This window comes from Hyperolius riggenbachi, chromosome 2 (genome assembly GCF_040937935.1).
Source record: "Hyperolius riggenbachi isolate aHypRig1 chromosome 2, aHypRig1.pri, whole genome shotgun sequence".
NCBI classification, from domain to species: Eukaryota; Metazoa; Chordata; class Amphibia; order Anura; family Hyperoliidae; genus Hyperolius; species Hyperolius riggenbachi.
Genome location: NC_090647.1, coordinates 132,766,846 through 132,790,119, shown reverse-complemented (window position 1 = coordinate 132,790,119; position 23,274 = coordinate 132,766,846). Strand labels below are relative to the sequence as shown.

The window sequence follows — 23,274 nt, the reverse complement described above, 5'->3', positions numbered from 1 at the left end:
AGGTACGTTCTGTGCAGAAACTTAAACTGGATGAGCCGTTCTTTTGCTGAGATAGGTAGTTTAACAAATTCCTCCAAAATCTCCTGCCAGTCTGCATCATCCAGCCCTGTAATGTCTTCATTCCAACGGGATTTACATCTAGTTAGACTATGAGTGTTGGCATTCATGAGCGTGAAGTATATTACTGACAGTGGTTTATCCAATTCCGCTACCATGAATGTTTTCTCTAGTTCAGGGGACACTAAAATTGGGGGGATATGTGCGAATTGCGCATTGTATGCGTGCCGTAATTGCAGGTATCTAAAGAACATTTTGTTGGGGAGGCTATATTTGGATTTCAGGGTATTAAAGGAGAGGAGACCATCATTGTTGGTTATGTGGTGGATTGCTTTAATATCATAACGGGCCCAAAGGGCTGGGTCCGGTATCTGTGAGAAGTGAGGAAGCAATGGGTTTCCCCATAAGGGGGTAAATGGCGACAATTTATCACTGTCACCAGTAAATTTAACCATGTCTTTCCAGACTTTAACCGTAGTAGCCATAGGGGTAGTACACCTATCATCAGATCTGGTACCCCGGAACGGCAGCAACGTTAATCTTTCGTACGATCCCAGTCTCGCTGCCTCAACTGCAACTGCAGCGTTAAATTTGTCCTGAGAGAACCACCATCTCACAGACACTAGAACCGCCGCGCAGTAGTACAAATAGAGGTCAGGTAAAGCCAACCCTCCCTGATCCGTAGGTAGTTGTAGAGTAGGAAGACCCACCTTCGGAACCTGATCGCCCCAAAGGAAACCGGAGAGCAACGAATGTACCCTTTTAAAAAAGGTCTTTGGAATGATAATCGGAGTCTGCCTGAAGAGATATAAAAACTTGGGCAAAAGGACCATTTTAAAAATACTTACTCTGCCTATAAGAGTTAGAGGCAACGCTTTCCATATTGTTATTTTGGTTTTAAGAATCTCAACTACAGGTTGGATATTGAGGCGGTGGAAATCTGCTGTAGTATTAGTTACGTTAATTCCTAGATACTTAAACTAAGTAACCCATTTCAAAACAGAGTGGTATTTAGAGGTGTCAAAGTGGTCTAGCGGCATAAGAACCGACTTGTCCCAATTAACCTTGAGACCGGAGTATCGACCAAAGGTAGAGATAAGAGTTAATGCCTCCGACAGAGAGGCCTCCGGATCACCCAAATAAAGCAGCGTGTCGTCCGCATACATAGATACTTTTTCTGTTAAAGAACCCACCTGTATTCCTTTAATATTCTCGGCCTCTCGCACTTGTATTGCTAATGGCTCGATGGCAAGAGCAAATAGGTATGGTGACAGTGGGCAGCCCTGACGTGTGCCCCTCGACAGCGGAAATGGATGTGATATATTATTTCCCGTTTTAATTCGAGCAACTGGGGTACTATATAGGGCTTGGACCCAAGAAGCAAAATTATTACCTAGACCATATAATTGTAGGAGGTGCCATAGGTAGTGCCATTCAATTGAGTCGAAGGCCTTCTCTGTGTCAAGAGAGGCCACCGTGCGTTTCTCAGAGTCTTGAGGAGGAATAGAAATATTAGTAAAAAGCCTTCTAAGATTGATATCAGTACTACGGCCTGGCATAAATCCGGTTTGATCACAGTGTATTAATTCTGTAATGACTTTTTTAAGTCTATTTGCTAGGATTTTAGCTAATATTTTGGCATCAGCATTTAGAAGTGAGATCGGTCTATATGAGCCGCATTGCTCCGGGGGTTTATTAGGTTTTAGTATGACAATTATAATAGCTTCACTAAAGGTGGGGGGTAATGGTTCGCCTTCCAGCACTTTATTGAAGAGAGAGCAAAGTTTGTCCACTATTTGGCCAGAAAATGTTTGGAAGTATTCAGCGGGAAGGCCATCAGGACCTGGGGTTTTATTTGGTTTTAGTTCAAATATGGCCTCTTGAACCTCTTCTGATTTAATACTGGCATTTAGCATTTCAGTGCTTTCTTCTGATAAGGAAGGAAGGTCAATAGTATGGAGATATTCTACTAAGCAAGTGATATTGTAATCTACTTTAGTGGAGTACAGATTTTTGTAGAAGGAAACAAAGGTTTTATTGATCTCCTCTGGGTCTACTAAGGACTCTCCTCTGTCGTTCATTATGGTAGGAATCGCGGGAGCACCATTATTGTCTTTAGCCAGCCAGGCTAGAAGCCGGCTGTTCTTGTCCCCATATTCAAAGATTCTTTGAGATTGACAAAGAATTGCATTCTTAGTGCTATCGACTACAGCCAACTTCCACTGTCTAAGAGCACACTGCCAGGCGCGCCAGGCCTCCATCGTACGTGTTTGGTTAAAGATCTGTTCATGTTTGGAGGTTTTTGACTCAAGATCAGATAGGTGTTTCCTGGAGTCAGCTTTGTGTTTTTTAATTGCAGACATAAAGCAACCCCTAACCACAGCTTTCCCAGCATCCCACAGAATAGCCTCCGACGCTGAGTCTTTATTCTGCTCCCAGTACTCTGCTATTTGTTGACTAATAGTTTTTTGTATATTAGGATCCTGAATATAATATCTAGACACGCGCCAGAGTCTATCTCTAGGGGTTGCATGCGACTGTAGGGTGACAAGTATGGGGGAATGATCAGAGATACCTAGGGGGCATATTTCCACCGCTTGCACATATGGTAATATTTCAGGTGATCCGAAGGCCATGTCTATCCTGGACATTGATCTGTGCGCGGCCGAGTAGCAGGTAAAGTTAGAAAGGGTTGGATATTTCCACCGCCACAGATCATGAAACTGATGGCCCTCCGCCCAAATCGCTAGATCCTTATTATCTCGTGGGTTAGAGGTTGATCTGTCTTTAGATGGGTCTAACACCATGTTGAAATCCCCCATTATCAATAATTTATCACAATGCCAGGTTGCAATTTTGAGAAGAATATTATATAGTATTTGTTTGTCCGCTGGGGGAGGAAGGTACAAGCCTATTAAAATATAGTTAATTCCATATAGTTGAAAATGCAATAGTACAAATCGACCCTTGTCATCTGTGATAGAATTTAGTATTGTTATTGGAAGGGATTTATGCAGAAGTATCGAAACACCTCTAGAGTACGTGGAGAACGTGGCATGGAAATGGTGGTGTACCCAAGGTCTCTTAAGTGCCATGACCTTATTACCAATTAGGTGGGTCTCTAGAAGGATACAAATGTGTGGATTGTACTTTTTGAGATAATTAAAGACTAAGGACCGTTTTATCTTAGAGCCCAGGCCTCTCACATTCCAGGACAAACAATTAAGTGTTGTCATGGTTGCATAAGTATAAAAACAACTGCAGGTTTATTCCATCTGATGAAGGAGGCACCGGAGAGAAGAGGAGGAGAAGGAGAAGTGAAAGAAAAGACAAGGAAGAAAAGAAAGAAGAGCGAGGAGAAAACTCAGAAGACAGCATACATACAATGCCGAAGTGCATTGCCACTAAGGGAGAGCAATAGAACATATAACACATACAAGTGATAGGGCTTGATTCACAAAAGGTTGCTAACTGTTAGCACGGCCGTTTTCGCGCGAATTTTCGCATTGCGCGCGATCGCGAATTTTCACGTGAAACGATAACGTTTTCGCGCGCTAACGCGAATTTTACCGCGAAATCGATATCGTTTTCGCGCGAAAATTCGCGTTTGCGCGCGAAAACGTTATCGTTTAGCGCGAAAATTCGTGATCGCGCGCAATGCGAAAATTCGCGCGAAAAACGGCCGTGCTAACAGTTAGCACTCTTTTGTGAATCAAGCCCATAGAGTCTTTATTCCAACCCCCCCACCCTACACCATACATCAAATGACGCTTTAGGTGTCTACACCCTAACTAAACTGAAGTCACAGAGACACCCTCAACTAGACTACTGCGAGATGTCTCTGTAGTGAAGGGGAGGCCAAGAGTGGGCTCCGCCGCCCAACTGCTCCCATAAAACATGGGGGTAACAACCATCTTAAACTAATAACGATATAAACATAAAATATAATAGAGCAACATCTTGCAAACGCAAAAACCAGTGCGACACCAGCACTTGGATGAGATAAAATATCTCTATGTCATTGTACTATGACGATGAGAGTGTGTGAGGAAGAGGGGGGGGGGGAGGGGGAAGGGAAGGTGGAGTGGTACAGCATGCTGAGTGGAGGGTGAAGAATAACTGAATAATTAGTGCCTATCAGTCCTTAGCTTATATCATAGACATGAGGGGGTTATCTTTTAGGACATCATAGAGAGATTCCTGCAGGAGGGTTACCGGTTTCCGGGCTCAGTATATTGGGCCCCAGGGAGAGCCTCTTCATAAGTATGACTGTAAAAGTTTAGGATGTACAGTCTCACTACCCCATATACAGACATATGGACCTATCTATATATATATATATTCACTTATGCAGCACCGTGCTGTGTTAATAAGGAGGGTAATTGCAACTATCTATGATCAAAGGGTTGTTAACGGAACAGGGATGACTGGTTAATCCAGTGCACAGGTGCCCACATAGATAGACACCGCAATACCCCGCATACACAGTATACATTTATATAGAGCACATTCCAATATGAAATATATATCATTGTAAGCACGTACCAGTAAAGGGAGCACACATCTGCGGTGACAACAATCTTACAGCAGGAGGTAAACAGCTTGTGGGAGCATCGCTCAGGGTTTCCTATAGCATAGACCTATTAGGTCAATTACAATTTATAAAGATATAGCATAAATGATTTGTGGCTGTGTAATGATTGTACCAATACATTATATATATTGCAGGTAGGGTTAGAGTAAGGATTGTCAGAGTATTGGTGAAGAAGGCTTACTGCTTATAAAAATGTGTATACAATCATTGTCACCACCGATGTCAGCGCCCTGTTTATAACTGCAACTAAGGTTATGTCTGTTTGTCACTTCTCCGCATTCCGTACAAATTAAACAGGTTACTAGCCTTTGTATTTCCTAGCCTTGCCAATCAGTCTTAGCGTTCCCAGGGAAACATCTGAGGGAGCGTGATCATTTAGGGTCACGTCTATATATACGAGACTACAGTATGGCTGGCCACCGGGCGAGGTGACTATAAATGCGTAGCCCTTCAATATATACATAGTATAGATATCACGAATAACATTCCAACATGAAATATATAAAACTGATCAGTTATTTGTATAGGGAGCATTAGGCTGCCTTGACAGCAATGTCATTATCTGATACGCAGCATGGTTGTACCTGGACAAGGGGGGTGGGGAAGCGGGGAGGCAGTGAGGAAGGAGGGGTTACACACTCACGAGGAGGCTGCATATTGAGTGTACATTTGCCATTTCCGAGCTTCAAACGCCCTCTAGTGGAGTTCTTTAGACCCTAAATCTACATGCGGTCTGCAATCCAAACATAAGATCAAACTTGTCTAACGAGGTATATGTAGAACACATTTAGCAAAATTTGCAACTGCTCATACATATCAACATCCGGGTGAGCGCCCTCAATGATACCTTATACATGACAATAGAGAATGGCAGTATACATGCAAAAGTAGTATAACGTGTACTGTGACTATAGGGCGCTGCCGAGAGTCAAAACGCCTCAGCTGATGTCGCAGGCAGGGATAGCTAGGATAAAAAAATATATATTAGTACAGAATAGCCCCAGAAGCGGGACCAGTATATAACATATGAACACAAACTACATGCATCAGAAAGCCCCTCTCCGAAACAAACAGGGGAGTTTAGTCATAGGAAGAGGAGAGGATCATATAGTTCAGTTCCCGTAAGAGTTTGCATAGTGTTAGATCCAGCCTGATGAACAGTTGGAAGGCGCGGGCAGATTTCCCGCCGACTGCATAGTTCAGCGATCAGGAGAAGCAGGCGCCATTTTGTACAAAGCAGTTAACAATAAATCCGAGCAGTGTCCGCTCATTAAGGGAACATTTAAACATGAAGCTTAATTGTCAATGAAGGAAAAACAGAGGCTCCAACAGCCAAGTTAACTAGATAAAAAAAACAAAAAACGGAAGACTTACTCATAGTTATCCCGTAGTGCCAGTGGGAGCCTCATGTGGCTCTGGCTGCGAGGCATTTTATGCATGAAGAGTAAGTTGGCCGTATCTCAGGTGCCGTAGGTAGAAAAGCGCTACATAAACAGTGATGAAAGCAGAAAAGAGGAGGAATACTTATCCGTTCCGAGCAGGGAGTGTTTCCAGCCAGGTTATAACATCTTCTGGCTTGTCAAAGAAGCGGAAGGTTTCTCCGTCCTGCACTTTGAGTTTGGCCGGGAACAGCATAGAGTATTTAATTTGCTTCTCCCTAAGCTTGGCTTTAGCATGCTGGAAGGTACGGCGTAACTTCTGCGTCTCCATAGTATAATCAGGAAAGATCATTAGGCGAGTATTTTCATACATTAGATCCTCCATTTCTCTGGTAGCTGACAGGATGGCGTCTCTGTCTTTAAAATTCAACAGACGAAGGACTATCGGTCTGGGAGGCGAGCCAGGGGGACCCATACGAGCCGGGACCCGGTGGGCCCTTTCTATCACAAAGAAGGGTGAAAACGCCTTCTCCGGGAGCAGTTGTTTCAGAAGCTTCTCCATGTAATCTGGAACGTCTCTTCCCTCAGATCCTTCAGGTAAGCCTACCAGACAAAGGTTATTACGTCTATTCCTATTCTCGGCGTCGACTGCTCTGTTTTCTAGTTGTGTAAGGCGCTTCTGCATAGGGGGGATGGCCGCTCCATGAAGCTGGACACGATCCTCCACAGCAGATGTACGGCGTTCCAACTCAGTCGTTCTCTCCTTAATGTTGACCAGATCTTGTCGCAGCAGGGTAAATTTGCTTTCGATGTGGTCTATCTTAAGGAGCAAGGTGGATTGGCACGTACGGATGGCTTCCAACAGCTCGGCTGTAGTAGGTAAAGATGGAGTCTCGTCCATGTAATCCTCCTGCTCCCCATCCGTCTCAGGCTGTTTGGTGCGTGTTGGATTTTTGAGAGGGATGGCAGTGTTTGGATTAGATTCTGTATTGGTGTCGCCATCACCCTTCTCTTTCTGCTGTTTCCTAGATCCACCCATGTTGTTATATGGATTATACCTCCGCGGAGAACGTGGCGGGCGGGATGGGCCGGCAGCAGAAGCAGCGTTAGGGAGAAAGTTGTCTCCAGCTCCTAGATTGTCAGACGGTGGATCGTACCAAGAATCCAGGGTGACGCAGCAAGGTTAGCTCTCTTAGACAGAGTGTTTTTAGTAGAAAACCAGCTAGTAGTTAGGGCGATGGTCACGGATGAAGTTAGCTGGGCAGCGGAGCTCCGTAAAACCCTTCTATTCAGCACGCCATCTTGGCCACGCCCAAGCCCATTTATACTACTTAAGCCTGGCACACACTTTTAACCACTTCCCTACCCAGGGTTTTCCCCCTTAAAAACCAGAGCAATTTTTTGCATTTTACACTCCTCCTGTTCATTAGCCAATAACTTTATTGATACTTTTCTCACAAAAATGATCTATACCTTGTTTTTTTTCTCCACCAATTAGGCTTTCTTTGGGTGGTACTTTTTGCTAAGAATTATTTTATTTTGTATACATTTTAAAGGGAATAAGGGGAAACATGAGAAAAAGTAATTATTTCTCAGGTTTCAGCCATAATAGTTTGAAAATAAGCACTTCTGTAGATTAAACCCACACATTTGATTTGCCAGTTTGTCCTGGTTATTACAACATTTCAATTATGATCCAAGTACATCGTATGGCGACAATTATATTATTTGAAAATAAAGGAAGGTGCATTTTTTCATTTTGTGTCTTCGGTTTTTCCTGTAATTTATGTGGCTCTTTTCTTATCTCCCCACTCCTAGGTAGCCAGATGTGCTCCTTTATTCCCTCCCCACATAGGTGGCCAGATTTGCCTCTGTACCCCTCCCCAGCTAGCCAGATGTGCCTCTGTAACACCCCCCCCCCCCCCCCCCCCACACACACACACACACCTCAGTTAGCCAAATGTGCCAGTTTATTCTCTCCCCCCACCCATAGTTGGACAGATGTGTTTTTCTCTTTTTACTCCAACCCCCCCCCCTTCCCCATGGATAGCCAGGTATGTGCCCTTTTTAATCCCCCCCCCCCATGGATAGCCAGGAGGGGCCCCTTTAAGACCCCCCCCCCCCCAAATGCCAGGTGCCCCCCTCCCCTTGCAGAGATGGGTGCAGGAAAGCATGACAAGTGACAATCTCTCACCTGACTTTGTTTCACCGATGATCGCTATCCTTTCTGCAGTACCGCTGTGAGCCTCACTATGCTGAACAGATTGGGTCCTGGCTTGATGACATCATCAAGCCGGGACTTGATCCATTCAGCATAGTGAGGCTAAAAGTGGTATTGCAGGGAGAAAATCGCGATCGCCGCAGGAACAAGTGCAGGTTAAGAATGTTACATAGTAATCCTTCATGCTGTCCGATACCAGCAATGGGGTGTGTGTGTGTGTGTGTGTGGGGGGGGGGGGGGGGGGTAATTACAGGGGATTGGGCTGGGGGACCCCTGGGAGGTGATCTTAGTGTAGTCAGGGGAGGGGGGTTAATGAGCCCAGGCGCATGCTAGCATGTGCGGTGGGCTCATTAAATGAAAGTAACTTATATTCACTTTGTGTGGAGCCACATGCAACAACGTGAATATACTGTAGTTAGGGTGTAAAGTGGTTAATTGTGATTGGGCAATCATTGACCAATCTCCAGGTAATATGAGGGTCATCAGATATTGAATATTATGAGCAGATTGTTCAGGTAAACCCTCATACCACACAAAGGTGGTAAAATTGGTCAGGGATTGGCCAATCATAGTTGAAAGCGTGTACCAGACTTTAGTAGCTGTATGGATGCACTCTGTCAGTAAGGGCTTGTTTCCACTGTAGCGGTGCGGAATCGCCTGGATTCCACCGCTGAAGAAATCGCATGCGGCTGCGTTTCCCCATGCGGATTTCCCCGCGATTTCGCATGCGATTTCGCATGGCAAGGAGCCATGCGAATTTAACCATGTCACTGCCTGTGTTAAGTTCCATTGGCTTTCATGCGAAATCGCATGCGAAATCGCGGGGAAATCCGCATGACAAAGCCGCATGCGATTTCCCTATTAAATACATTAGCGGCGATTCGCATGCATTCCACTCGCAGGCGAATTTGTTGACTCTTTTGAGCGTTTTTTTACCGCTGAAAAAAACGCACCTCAACAACGCTACAGTGGAAACAGGCCCATCCACTTGCATTACATGTGCGAATCCGCATGTGTTGGACACATGCGGATTCGCGATAGTGGAAACGAGCCCTAAGACTCTGTTGTTCAGCTTATTCAATTTTCTAGTTAAAACTGCAAGTTGTAGGTTCAGCAAGATGTTTTAGGAATCGGGAGGTGTGGTGGTATGAGGCAATGGGGAGATCATCTTAAAGGGAACCTAAACTGAGAAGGATATGGATTTTTCCTTTTAAAATAATGCCAGTTGCCTGACTCTCCTGCTGATCCCGTGTTTCTAATACTTTCATTCACAGCCCCTGAACAAGCATGCAGATCAGGTGCTCTGACTGAAGTCAGACTGGATTAGCCGCATGCTGGTTTCAGGTGTGTGATTCAACCACTATTGCAGCCAAAGAGATCAGCAGGACTGACAAGCAACTGGTATTGTTTAAAAGGAAACATCCATATCCCTCTCAGTTTAGGTTCCCTTTAAATAAATCCAGCAAACGTGTTTGTGCTATGGAGAACTGCCAAATGTGTATGTTGGATCACTCCTGTGGGCTAAGGCTGTATTCACAGTGGGATGTTGCATTTTAATGCGACCTTAAAGTCGCAACGTGTCTGCCTTAAGAGGTAACGCACTGTAAGCAGTGAGTTACCACAACGCAACATTTTTTTTAATGCGACTTTACCAACGCATTGTGAACGGCCCATAGGATTAGCATTGCAGTGCGGTAAGCTGTGTTATAAGACTTTATAACGCGCGACCATAACGTCCCACTGTGAACGCGACCTAAACGCAAACTCCCCTGGAGAGATAAATAGATAACCATCTCCTTCCAGGAGTATGGAAAATTTTGATGGCAATCTCTCTGAACACTAATTATGTAACGTTAGTTGTGTTGATGCAAGAGTAGTGAGTCTGCTTTCTTCTTCCTCTTGGTGTTCCTCCTGTAACCCCCACTTCCCCCCCACTGCATGTTCCCTCTTTTTGATGCAGTGAACTGCATACGTTCTCTCTAAAGCTGTGTTTAGACAGGAGCGCAACTTTAGTGCCCATCTTCTCGCAGTAAACCATTGTGCACATGCCGTTTTGTTGGCTAAAATGACTGTTCATAATTGTCTTGCACAAAAGTCTGAGTACAAGTATCCCCTGCCATCATTGGTTTCTCGAGATCCGACATTGGATCACCCTTGCCTGACTGCTGGTTTTCTTTTGTAGATCTTGCAACTTGCTTGCTCCTCCAGCTCTTCCTCCCCTCTCCATGGAGCAGAAAAGACTGCTGTCTGTGCAGTGATTGCAACCAAAACTAGCACAAATGGTGTTTTTGGATGTTGGTTATTGCAAGTTTCTCCATAGCGTTAGCTTTACACCTGGCCATGTAACAGCTGTTGGATGTGGAGACTGTTGAATTCTGTTCCGCGACCCTGGAATGTCCTCAGGAACAGTTTATTTTAACTCCAAACAATTTCCCTTGTAACATATTTTATTTTGTCAGCCCGGCAGTGTGAAAACTATGGTAATGAGCTTCACACACCAGCAAGATGAGCTAGATAAGAAAATTATTTACAGGCTGCTGGGAGAGTCATATTCTCTCATGTGCTCGGACAGTACGTTATTCTCTGCTCGTAAGGCAGCACAGAGATGATATGCAAGGTGCAGTAACCATGGCAACCCATCAGATGTGACCATGGTAAAGTAAAATATAGATAATATATTTTGCACATAATTATTGCAGCTTGTGCCTTCTGAATAAACAAGCTGGTATATGGCAAGTGTAGAGGTTTGTGTATCACATTCAGCCTTGTGGTAGACCAGTCTTTCCCTTCTCAGAAACTTGCACCTTTAACTATCTAAAGACCACCTCACGCCAATTGGCGAGAATGCGTCGGCTCCCCCAGGACTGCGTAATGCCAATTGGTGTTATGTCCTGGGAGCGGAGATTGCAGGGAACGCGCGTGCATCCTTGCTTGGATGACGGAGCTTTGCTCTGTCATCAGTCTCCCAGCGGTGATCGCCAATAGACGGCGGGTAGACAGTGAAACCGACGTCTATTTACATCTTTGCAATATAGCGCAGCGCTGTACTGGGGACAGCTGTGTCACTCGGCTGTCCCCTGGGGAGGCACAAGAGCGATCGTCTCTCATAGGCTGATGCCTATGACAGCCGATTGCTGTCATTGGCTGGCGGAGGGAGGGAGTAAAAAATAGGGAAATTTATACAAAAAAATAAATGCACAAATAAACAAAAAAAAATAAACTTAGAAAGGGGGGGGGGAGGAAGAATCATTTGTGTGCTGAGTTGTACGGCCCTGTAGCGAGCCCTTAAAGCTGCAGTGGCCTGAATTGTAAAAAATAACCTGGTCACTAGGGAGGTGTAAGCCTACGGTCCTGAAGTGCTTAAAGTTCTCTTAAAGGTATCCTGAAGTGAGAGGGATATGGAGGCTGAAATATTTATTTTATTTTAAACATTACCAGTTTTCTGGCAGTCCTGCAGATTCTCTGCCTCTAATATGTTAAGCCATAGACCCTGAACAAGCCTGCAGTTCAGATGTTTCTGACAAAAATCAGACAAAGTTAGCTGCATGCTTGTGTCAGGTGTGTGATTCAGACACTACAGCAGCCAAAGAGATTAGCTGTACTGCCAGGCAATTTACTTTAAAGGGAAATAAATATGGCAGCTTCCAGATTCCTCTTGTTTCAGGTTGCCTTTAACCTTTATCTTTGGATTTCTGAGCATAAGTAGTTTGGGGGGGTGGGACTGCTGTAAGTGTCAGCAACATAGAAGAAAAGTAATGTATGGCTCATTTTTACTCTGTGAGAAACATAATCCTTGTTTGTATGTGTTTACATACATTTTACATTTGTCCGTTTATCACGATTGTGGTCCTTTAACCTCTTGAGGACCACGGGCTTAAACCCCCCCCTAAAGACCAGGCCATTTTTCACAAATTGGGCTACTGCAGCTTTAAGGCCTCACTGCAGGCCGCATAACTTGGCATACAAGTGATTTCCTGCAGATTTATTGCAGGATTTGTGTCAGCTGTAACAAAGAAATGTTTTTCTTTAAATGTTATTATGCTGTTGCTCATCTTTCAGAGCAGAGAGGAAGTTCTGAGTTCAGGTCACTTCAAATTGGGTTCTCTGACTGACCCAGAATTAATGTATACTGTAGATCAGGTGTTCTGACTTGACACTATACCTTGTGCCTAAATCAGCTGCCTGTGTGTAAACGCCTGCAGCAGTTACTGAAGGAAAAAGCAATTCAACCAGACAGTTGGCTTTTTTTAGGTTGAGAAAAGCAGTGACACTTTTTCATAATTTGCCAGAGTAGGTCTTCTTGTAAATGCAGAGAGTGGTTGCAAGACCTCTACTGCGTCATAAACCTGAGCCTGTTGCTTGCATTGGCTGGGTTAAGAGACTTCTCTTCTCCTGTTTATCAGGTCTTTGGCCAGGTGCACACCAGAGGAGTTTTTCTGAGCGTTTTGAGTTTTTAACCACTTCTGTGCCAGGGGGTGGTTTTGCTGATCGGTGCTGCGTGGGCTCTCCAGCCCGCAGCACCGATCAGCTAGCAGCCAGGGCGATCAGACTTCCCCCCCCCCCCCCCTTTTTTCCCCACTAGGGGGATGTCCTGCTGGGGGGGGTCTGATCGCCGCCGGCTTCTTGCGCTTGCGGGGGGGGCTCTTCAAAGCCCCCCTCCGCAGCGCTTCCTGGCCTCCTTCCCCTTCCCTCCCTCTCTCTCCCTCTGTGAGCGGCGCAGGACGGAATTCCGTCCTGCGCCGGATAGGATAGGCTTCAGCCTATCAGGTGCCGGCGGTCCCCGCCCAATCAGAGGCCGGGGATCGCCGATCTCCTCTACGGCGCTGCTGCGCAGCAGCGCCGTATATATGTAAACACCGGGGAAGATCTTCCCCGTGTGTTTACATTTACCCTGCGAGCCGCGATCGGCGGCTCGCAGGGTGTTCACGGAGACACGCTCCGTGAACTGACATGGAACGGCCGCTCATGCAATCTACTTCAGGATTCAGGGGCGTAGTTAAGCGTACGCCGAATCCTGAAGTGGTTAAATCTGCTGCTAATGTTATCCTATGTGTCTGTGCACACTGGAGCAATGAGGTTTTGTAAAAAACCCCATAGCATTACATTGGGAAGAGCTTTTGAGAGGTTTCAAAAGCTCTTCCCAATGTAATGCTATGGGGTTTTTTACAAAACCTCATTGCTCCAGTGTGCACAGACACATAGGATAACATTAGCAGCAGATTTAAAAACTCAAAACGCTCAGAAAAACTCCTCTGGTGTGCACCAGGCCTAAGTCCTTCATTTCTTTTCCATGTGTATTTGCTTTTCTGGTACCTCACACTGCTGGCCTTTTCTAAAGTTACTGAAAGAAATGAGATGACAGTTGCCTAATGCAATTAACCCATTGGGCTGCAAACCTGATGTGATTAGTATGATTCTCTTCTGCATCATTATTGCTTATCCTGTCTCTACACCGTACATTGGTTTGTACAGCTAAGCACAGAAGTGCATGGAGTGGTCTGCATATCTTTTGATCTGGAGATAAAAGAGATCCATATCCAACTGTTACCTTATGCCTAATGATGGATGATGCCCTTGGCTCCCGGTCCTTTTTAAATCCTCTGATAGTTTCCCCTCCTTTTAGTCCTTCATCTATGTGCCTGTGATATTCCCAACCTGTCGCTCGTTCGTTCTTTCTTTCTTCCGCTTTCTTTTTTGCTACCCCCCCCCCCCCCCTTCCTTTCCCACCTTCATTTTTGTTTTATCTGGTTCCATTTGGTTTTGCCTACCTACTAACCTTAATGTTTTTTTTTATTGGTTTTTTTTTTGCATTTAATTATATTTAGTGTTTTTAATAAGTTGTTGGGCCTGATCGATATAAATTCTCACAAATGGGTGTAAGTTGATCTTTAAAGTGAACCTAAAGCCTGGAAAAAAAAATGAGATTAACTCACCTGTGGCTTCCCTCAGCCCCCTGCAGCCGATCGGTGCCCTCGCAGCCCCGCTCTGACGCTCCAGGACCCGCCGGCAAACACTTCGGTTTGGCCGTCACCGGCCGACAGGCATGGGAACGCGAGTGATTGTTCGCGTTCCCAGCCTGTATATCGCCCCCTATGCTGCTATTGCGGCCAGGAGGCAGAATCGCAGAAAAACACAATTTTCAGGCGATTTCCAGGCGATTGCGTTTCAGTGCTATAGAAGCACTAAACGCGATCGTGGAAAAATCGCCGCAGTGTTCACAGATTTTTCCACATGAAATCGCAGAAAGATCACTCCTGCAAAACGCCGGAATGAACCGCTGGCGTTTTGCGTTTCTAAGTGTGAATGGGGCCTTACCCCTTCATTGAAGTATACCAGAGCTGAAATCTATGAATTGTTGACTTTTTTTTTTATCTCTTTCCTGCTCCCAGATGCGATTTACTGCCAGAAAAGTATTTTATGGCTGTAATTCCTTATTGGTGAGGGCTGAGCTATCGTCCGACCCAGTCCCGACCCAGACGGAAACTGTCACTTGCATACCTGATTTTTAACTCTTTCAGGCACAGAAAGAAAAATAAGGAACACAGCATAGTCATTTGTGTGCTTGGCACTGTACATACACATGTCCATCTGATCATGTCACCTCTCACCTTGTAGAGCTGGGTACCCAGTTTAAATCCCAGGCAGGGCACTAACTGCAAAGAGTTTAACCTGCCTGGTGTTCTGATTCCCGCAGCTGCAGGCGGTTTTTGCACATTTTTTTTTCTTTTCATGTAGCTAGCCTAACGCTAGCTACATGATATCCCCCCTCCCTGCGGCGTCCCTCCATACCCTCCGATCGCCGCCGGCGCAATGGCCCGTCCGGAAATCCCGTTCTGAACGGGATTTCCTTGAGGGCTTCCCCCGTTGGCATGGCGACGAACGTTGTGACGTCATCGGCGACGTCGTGACGTCACAGGGAGACCCGATCCACCCCTCAGCGCTGCCTGGCACTGATTGGCCAGGCAGCACACGGGGTCTCGGCTAGGGGAGCCCTGTATCGTGGCGGATCTGCGGCGAGTGGCGGCTATCGGGTAAGGCACGCAGCAAGCAAAGTGCTTGCTGCGTGTTTAAAAAAAAAAAAAATGTTCAACTCGCCCCAGCGAGCCTAGCTCGTCCAGAACGCCAGGGAGGTTAAATCTCCTGCCTGTGTGTGCGTAGGTTTCCTCTGGGCACTCCGATTTTCCTCCCACATCCCAAATACATTCAGATAAGTGAATTGGCTTCCTCCGAAAATTGGCCCTAGACTATGGTGGGGGTTAGATGGTGAGCGCCTCTGAAGGGACAGATAGTAATAAGACTATATACTGTGTACAGCGCTGCTGAAGATTTCAGCGCTATGTAAATAAAATAATTGTTCTTCATCTTAACCCCGCTGCTGCAAGCTGTTTGCTTACTGCCACTCAATGTCCCTACTCCCCTCTCCAATGAACTGTACATGTTTGGCTAAGCAATGTGTCTGCATAGTGATTGTTTGCCACATTGTATCATTAATAAGGGCGACCCTTATCTTGCTTGCAAATGCACAGTTTCATTTATAGGTTGCTTTGACATACATTTAGCAAGCAAACCAATTGACTTAACAATCCTTTTAAGTTCTAGTAATATCTACTTATAAATGTAAAGTTATGCTGTTCCCGGACTTATCAAAGACCTTTAATTTGTTCTACTCTATGTTTGGTCTTTGAATTATTGCATGTAATCCAATTTCCCAGCCTAAAGCCATGCATAAACTGCTACTGCTCAGGAGACCTTTACAGGCTCACACTACTACTGAAAGCTTCCCTAACTGTAGGGATTTTAAATACACTTTAACCACTTCCACACCATGAAATTTTATGCTGATCTGTGCAGCGTGGGCTCTCCAGCCCACAGCACAGATCAGCTAGCAGCCAGGGCGATCAGACTTCCCCCCCCTTTTTTCCCCACTAGGCGGATGTCCTGCTGGGGGGTCTGATTGCCGCCGGCTGCTTGCGCTTGCGGGGGGGGGCTCTTCAAAGCCCCCCTCCGCAGCGCTTCCTGGCCTCCTTCCCCTTCCCTCCCTCTCCCTCCCCCTGTGAGCGGCGCAGGACGGAAATCCGTCCTGCGCCTGATGGGATAGGCTTTAGCCTATCAGATGCCGGTGATCCCCGGCCAATCAGAGGCCGGGGATCGCCGATCTCCTCTACGGCGCTGCTGCGCAGCAGCGCCGTATACATGTAAACACCGGGGAAGATCTTCCCCGTGTGTTTACATTTACCCTGCGAGCCGCCGATCGGCTCGCAGGGTGTTCACGGAGACACCCTCCGGGAACTGACATGGAACGGCCGCTCATACGAGCGGCCGTTTCCATGGTATACACTTCTGGATTCAGGGGCGTGTATATACGCTCCGAGAATCCGGAAGTGGTTAAGCAACCTTAATTTATTAGACCTAAATAAACTAGAGTAAACCTTAAACAGTTTATGCATTAATAAATAATAATCAGTCATTAGGCTTGAGCATAACCATGTATGTAAATTATCAGTCCACCCACAATAATGGGTGACTCTAGCCCCAATAACTTTCGTCATCTTGCTGCATGAGTAATTTGCTGCACAGTGTAGACACCATTCTTGTTTATTTCTCAGCTGTTGGGAATTTATGATCTAGTTGATGTGTATGATAATGAAGGGGGTAAGATTTCTTGCTTAAAGAGGAACTCCAGTGAACATTTTCCTGCTGGCAGGTGATGTAGCTGCTGCATGGTTTTTGGCAGTTGGAAACAGCTGTAAACAGCCATTTCCCACAATACAGCAAGGTTCACAGACAGGAAACTGCCTGGAGTACGTACTTTTCTTGTGGGAGGGGTTTCACCACAATATCAGTCATACAGCGCCCCCTGATGCTCTGTTTGTGAAAAGGAATAGATTTCTCATGTAAAAGGGGGTATCAGCTACTGATTGGGATAAAGTTCAATTCTTGGTCTGAGTTTCTCTATAAAAAGACACTTAACCCAGGAATAAAAAATCAGTTTTACTTTTATGGGGCTTCTACCAGCCCACTGCAACCATCCTGAGCCTTCGGTCCCCTGCCGCCAGCTAGTTTTGTTTTCGCTGACAGGCCCCACAGTCCTGGCCACGCCTATTTTTCTTCACGTTCCCTTCCGTAATAGCGTCTTGCGCCTTTGCAGGATGCTATTGAGGATAGGAACATGAAGAAGCATACGCATGGCCAGGCCGCGTATATTGAAAAAGGGCACATGGAAAAAAGGGCGCAGGATGTAGCCGAATTTATAAGTTATAATGTAAAACAATGTTTTCCCTTAGTTGCGTTGTAAACGAAAATATAGTGCTGTATCGCTGTAATGAACGTATATTAAACGGCAAAATACCGTCTATAACAACAACCGTATTCTGTAGTAAAACGTCAAATCGCGTACATAACATAAACGTATTGTTGAATGAAACGTGAAATGGCGTGTATAACAACAAACGGATAGCGTATTAAAACTTCAAATAGCGTCTATAATAAAAACGATATTTACACTGCTATTAAGCATAGTAATAGAATAGTAGATTTTAAAGGTATTTCACAGCAATTATACCTAACTGTAAGCTCACACAGACCCCCCTGGTGGTGCCTAAACCTAAGACCCCCCTGGTGGTGCCTAAACCTAAGACCCCCCTGGTGGTGCCTAAACCTAAGACCCCCCCTGGTGGTGCCTAAAACTAAGACCCCCCTGGTGGTGCCTAAAACTAAGACCCCCCCCCTGGTGGTGCCTAAAACTAAGACCCCCCCCCCTGGTGGTGCCTAAAACTAAGACCCCCCCCCCTGGTGGTGCCTAAAACTAAGACCCCCCCTGGTGGTGCCTAAAACTAAGACCCCCCCTGGTGGTGCCTAAAACTAAGACCCCCCCTGGTGGTGCCTAAAACTAAGACCCCCCCTGGTGGTGCCTAAAACTAAGACCCCCCCTGGTGGTGCCTAAAACTAAGACCCCCCCTGGTGGTGCCTAAAACTAAGACCCCCCCTGGTGGTGCCTAAAACTAAGACCCCCCCTGGTGGTGCCTAAAACTAAGACCCCCCCTGGTGGTGCCTAAAACTAAGACCCCCCCCCCCCTGGTGGTGCCTAACACTAAGACCCCACCTGGTGGTGCCTAACACTAAGACCCCCCTGGTGGTGCCTAAAACTAAGACCCCCCTGGTGGTGCCTAAAACTAAGACCCCCCCTGGTGGTGCCTAAAACTAAGACCCCCCCTGGTGGTGCCTAAAACTAAGACCCCCCCTGGTGGTGCCTAAAACTAAGACCCCCCCTGGTGGTGCCTAAAACTAAGACCCCCCCTGGTGGTGCCTAAAACTAAGACCCCCCCCCCCCTGGTGGTGCCTAAAACTAAGACCCCCCCCCTGGTGGTGCCTAAAACTAAGGCCCCCCCCCTGGTGGTGCCTAAAACTAAGACCCCCCCCTGGTGGTGCCTAAAACTAAGACCCCCCCTGGTGGTGCCTAAAACTAAGACCCCCCCTGGTGGTGCCTAAAACTAAGACCCCCCCTGGTGGTGCCTAAAACTAAGACCCCCCCTGGTGGTGCCTAAAACTAAGACCCCCCCCTGGTGGTGCCTAAAACTAAGACCCCCCCCTGGTGGTGCCTAAAACTAACAACCTAATCACCCCATAGGGCTGTATATTGCACTGTAACTATACATAACCCTCCCTATACCTATCCCTAACCCCTAGACCCTCCTGGTAGTGCCTAACCCTAACCAATAATTTGTATATTTGTAATACATTAAATATTATAAGTTAATATTATAAGCATTATAAGTGTAAAAAACAAAGTTAATACCAAGTATGATGTATTTCTAATACAATAAGGTTCAAAACGGTATTTATACATTGGTATAAGGTTCAAAACGGTATTTATACATTGTTATTTAAGCATTATACGTATGTAAACGACTTTTAAATGTTAAAAGTAGTGTAAACGAACATTTACTACAGTCCTGTAAGCGCTCCTATAAACGAAATTTAAAAACGAAAAAATAAGTATAACACAACATCAAAACGAAGTTGTAAACGAACTTGTAAACGATATTTCTTATAAACCTTAATCTGTTAATAGTACTGTAAACGAACATTTACTTGTAACAGTCCTGTAAGCGAAATTTAAAACCGGAAAAATAAGTTATAGCGCCTATAAGCGAGATTTCAAAACGAAAAAATAAGTATAACACAGTCAAAACGATCTTGTAATCGATGTTTGTTATAACCCTTTTTGTATAAACGAAAACTTTTGATAAAATGTTCCTTGTAACCGCTACTTCTCGGGCGCCCTTTTTTCCTGTTGGGCGCCCAATAGCCGATATTTTGTATTGCAGTCTATGGCGGCGCCCTTTTAGTCCACTAGAGCTGTGCGCCCTTTTTCCCCTGCCCCGGCCAGGCCTGTGCAGGCGCAGAAAGCCCACCAACTCTCTGTCAGGGCCTGTCAGTAAGAATGAAAATAGCTGCCGGCGGGGGACCGGAGTATTTGTGAGTGACTGCGAGGGCCTGGGACAACTGCAGGGGGCTGGTAGAAGCCACAGATGAGTAAAACTGATTTTTTTTATTCTTGGCTTAAGTGTCCCTTTAATTCTCCCCATGTCATGGATTTTTTAAAATTAATTTAAATGAAGTAGGGTGCATTCACGGTGGGACGTTGCGTTTTTAATGCGATGTTAGTCGCAACGTGTCTGCATTTAGAGGTAACGCGCTGCAAGCAGTGAGTTACCACAATGCAACATCTTTCAACATGACTTTAACGTCGCACTGTGAATAGGATTAACATTGCAGCGCGTTAATAACGCAGCTCTGCAATGTGGCACTGTGAATGCGACCGTAGCCTTGCCCCTTTCCCAACTTTTGTATCCTCTTCTTCTCCATGCAGGGTGACATTTCCAGATTGACTGAGCTGGACAGTGTGGGGCTCTGCTGCCAGAACAATACCAGCCAGCATGGCCGGCTCGGGGCACAGCCATAGGCCGGCTAAAGCAGCGCTTGGTCAGCAATTTGGACGCCCTTAAAAGATGACGCCCAAATTACAATAAAAAAACTGCATAATTTGGTCGCCAACAATAGCTGGAAGCTGAAGCGTGTTATTCCAGAGTCCGTGGCGGCCTTGTGGGGGAATAATGCCGCTGGGACTTGGAGAAGCGGGGTGAGCCATTTTTCGGCTTTACCCTGCACCCAAATTTCATAACTCCTTAATTACATGTATGCCATCGGGGGCTGCAGCACATATGCTGGATTCTAGGCAGAAGTGGCTGTTATCGGCATATATATTGTCATTCAATGTTTTATTGCTGTCTGTATCTAATTGGAGATACCTTAACCCCCCCCTGTTACAAGGATGGACTGTGAGCAGCGTTTCTTTAACAAAACCAGACAATGATATTACCTGCTAGAGGTCCCTTTTCTTCTCAACTGTATATAAATTAAACATTATGGCTTTCGGTCTCCTTTAAAACACGGTGACTGCAAAACCTTTCATGAAGACAATTATAGGCCAGCTCGGCCACCGCAGAGAAATTCTGTACCAAGGAAATGAAAATGTGACGGTTTCTCTCCTGCATTCTAGCTCCATCAGTCTTTTGTGAGTCACTGCTACTAGAAAACTGTTTTCTGCAAATAAAGGCAGCAACATTGTTTGTTGATGCATTGTCACATCATTGCAGAAACACACAAGCCTACTGTTTCTCTTTGTACACACCTCAGCTGTGTGAAAGGCAACCGTTTTCTCTCTACTATTACACTTACAATTAGGCTTCTGCTAAATGAAAGGACGCACTTTCCACACAGTCTACAGAGTGCTCTCATCAATAGACACAGATAATGTATTGATATGAAATAGTTAATGGAGCAAGGACACAGTTTTGTTGTTCAGCATTTATAAAATGCTACGTTTTCACGGTGCTTTAACCACTAAAGCCTTCAGTGTATTTTCACCTTATGCATCTGAGCAATTTCACATTCCAGCGCTCCTCCCATTCATTCACCAATAACTTTATCACTACTTATCACATATATCTGTATCACATATGATCTATATCTTTTTTTTTTTTACGCCAATTAGGCTTTCTTTGGGTGGTATATTTTTCTAAGAATTATTTTTTTCTAAATGCATTTTAATTGAGAAATGTATTATTTCTTAGTTTTTGGCCACCATAGTTTTGAAATAATTCATGCTACCATAATTAAAACCCACGTATTTTATTTGCCCATTTGTTTCGGTCATTACACCGTTTAAATTATGTCCCTATCACAATGTATGGCGCCAATATTTTATTGGGAAATAAGGTTGCATTTTTACAGTTTTGTGTCCATCAATAATTACAAGCCCATAATTAAAAAAGAGAATAGTAATATAAATACCCTCTTGACGTGCATATTAAAGTTAAGGTAACTATGTGTTTGTGTAATTTTTTTTTTTTTTTTTTTTGCAAAGTTTTATTTGGGTATTTTTGGGAGAGTGTGGGAAGTAAGGAGTTAATTTAAAATTCTGTAGGTCTTTTTATTAAAATAAATATATGTAAGTGTAATTTTTCTATTTGGCCACAAGATGTCCTCAGTCATTAGCTTCCTGCACATGCTTTTAGTATGCGAAACAGGAAGCAATGCGTGTGAATGTTTACAAATGACCGCAGGCATCTCATTGATGCTGCGATCATTGACACGGGGAACTAGATTAATGAATGGGAAATGTTGACACGACCTGTATTTCTACACGGCCAAGAAAAGTAAATGACCAACTAATTTGCATATTGTGCACTTAAAGGGAACCAGAGAGGAATGGCCAGCCAAAATAGAAAATGATTTATACATACCTGGGGCTTCTTCCAGCCCCATAAGCCTGGATCGCTCCCACGCCGCCATCCTCTGCTTCCTGGATCCGCCGGTACCTGGCCCGTCACTTCCGGCGGACGCGGCCAATTGTCCGCATCACAGGGGCTCCCTCCAGACCCGTACGCATGCGGCTGCGCAGTAGGCAGCCACATGCGTATATGTATGGAGAGAGCACCCTGTGATGCGGAGAATTGGCCGACTGGCCGACTCGCGGCAATGACGGGACCCGGTGGCGGCTGATCCAGGCAGCGGAGGACGGCGGCGTGGGAGCGTTCCGTGCGTATGGGGCTGGAGGAAGCCCCAGGTATGTATATTTCATCCTCTCTGGTTCCCTTTAAGCAGGATGACAGAATGCACGATATTGCCTCATTCAAAACCAGTACAAGTCGTTAAGACGAACCTGGGACTCAAGGTAAATATCTAACTTTCCCTTTTAACAAAGCCACAGGTTTACTTTAATCTCACATAGAGGTTTAAGAATATTACATTTGCTGAAGATGGGAAAAATTACTTTTAAAGGAGTCATCAGCCTAATACTGCAGCTCCCTTATATTCTTACCCAGGGCTTCCTCCAGCCCCTTGCAGCCGACATGACCCACGCTACAGTTCCGCTTGCAGCCGCCGTTGCAGAGGCCGGCCTCGAGGTCGTCCTAACTGTGCCTGCGTGAGCGCTGCTTGCCAATCAAGTCCACATCGTCTGTAGTGTACTGCACAGAATTACTGCACCTGCGCAGTACACTTCGGACAACATAGACTTGATTGACAGCCGAGCTCGCATAGGCACAGTAGAGGAGGTCGACCTCTGCACTGGTGGGGATCCCTGGGCCTTTGGCTGTGAGCAGAACTGTGGCGTGCGACATGTCGGCTGCAAGGGGCTGCTGGAAGCCGTCCCGATAAGTATATAAGGGGGCAGCAGTATTTGCTGATGACTCCTTTAAGGCAATGGCTAACTGCAGAGGAAATCATAGCGTACATTCCAGACACAAGACCCCTTTCTCTGGCATATTACTAGTTTATGACCCATTTCACAACTATCATTAGACCATACTTTAATACAGAAACTCTACTGCTGGTCCCAGTAGTTCAGTTATACAGATTAGAGATTCATGGCAATTACTTCAGCTTACTCACATGTGTGCATGTAAAACACAGTTTTTGTACAAGGTTCCAGTGACTGATACACCAGTTGTTTGCTA

The 23,274-nt window shown here is 45.5% G+C and overlaps 1 protein-coding gene across 11 annotated transcripts in view; it reads left to right on the top strand.

The window, feature by feature from the left end:
* Positions 1 to 23,274, top strand: part of DTX3 (deltex E3 ubiquitin ligase 3) — a 223,453-nt gene that overhangs the window by 16,632 nt on the left and 183,547 nt on the right. Inside the window, exon 2 of one of the 11 annotated variants that reach the window (XM_068267444.1) lies at positions 6,464 to 6,627. The exons of 9 other annotated variants lie outside the window; for them this stretch is intronic. The gene's annotated coding sequence lies outside the window, so the exon portion shown is untranslated. Of the gene's footprint in view, positions 1 to 6,463; positions 6,628 to 7,190; positions 7,213 to 23,274 lie in introns of those variants that run through there. One more of the 11 variants, XM_068267447.1, reaches the window with a different exon arrangement.